General features: G+C 31.3%; 1 long non-coding RNA gene across 1 annotated transcript; it reads left to right on the top strand.

The window, feature by feature from the left end:
* Positions 1-6: 6 nt before the first annotated feature.
* LOC139907454 (uncharacterized) lies at positions 7-978 on the top strand. Its single transcript, XR_011784109.1, has 2 exons — positions 7-163; positions 266-978. It is a non-coding gene; the product is annotated as an uncharacterized lncRNA (long non-coding RNA).
* The last annotated feature ends 21 nt before the right edge of the window (positions 979-999 follow it).

Genomic DNA, 999 nt, shown 5'->3' on the forward strand with positions numbered 1-999 from the left:
CATTGAAGATTTTTAGTAGATTGAACTAATTTGGAGTTGTCAAGAAGTTCAGTCTGGATGGGTCTCACAAACGAAACAGTCTCATATAAAATTTGGTGAAGAAGAAAAATCAACGATATCTAATAATAAGTTCTAGCCACACATTTTCTACTTTAATCTTCAGGTAAAATCCCTTTTTAGAGCATTTTTGTCAAAAAGGGTATATTTCGATGTTATAACTTTTTGTAAACAATTATCTAAAGAAACTTTTCTTTTTTTTTTAAAGCGAAACCAGATGAGAAAAGGAGCTTCATAACCAAAAATTGACCGAGTTTTAACATTAATTCTTACCGAGAAACTTTCAAGTATTGAGTCAAAACTTTTGTAAACGAGGGAGTTTGTCTTATAATCTTTTAAGGGATCCATTTTATAGTCAAAATGCTTTGTTATAAAACTGATTGGAAGATAAAATTAAATATTCATGATTTGATAAGTAGATATACAGGGTGGAGTTTTTAAATCAGGGAAATTTTAATGATAATACATATTTCAATTTATTTCCCAAAATAAAATCAGCATCTCACAAATCTTTTCCAGTTACATGACAGGGTTCATAGCGAAGTCAATCACTCAAACCAAACACCTCCATCTTCAACAACAGCCTTCAACCTGATAAGTCCTTGATTAGGAACTCCTTGTCCAAATGGGTCATTGTCTCGAGAATGGAACTCCACAAGGAGTCAACAGTGGTATTTACTTGTTTATTGGACTCTCTCTCCAAGAGGCCCTACATATATGTATATGTCCAAAGTTTTATGATCTGGCGAGGTGGGAGGCTACATATCCTCTGCCCAAAATATTTTTTTTGTTAGTTAAGAATTTATTATTGTTTACTATAGTACATACATACATTATAAAGTATTACAGATATGAATACAAAGAACAGGACTACATAAAGGGGTATATGTGCAGAAATTGATCCCAAATCCTACTTAATTTTATACTTATTATCAATAATTT

The sequence above is a fragment of the Lepeophtheirus salmonis genome, unplaced genomic scaffold, assembly GCF_016086655.4.
Source record: "Lepeophtheirus salmonis unplaced genomic scaffold, UVic_Lsal_1.4 unplaced_contig_1252_pilon, whole genome shotgun sequence".
Classification (NCBI taxonomy): domain Eukaryota; kingdom Metazoa; phylum Arthropoda; class Copepoda; order Siphonostomatoida; family Caligidae; genus Lepeophtheirus; species Lepeophtheirus salmonis.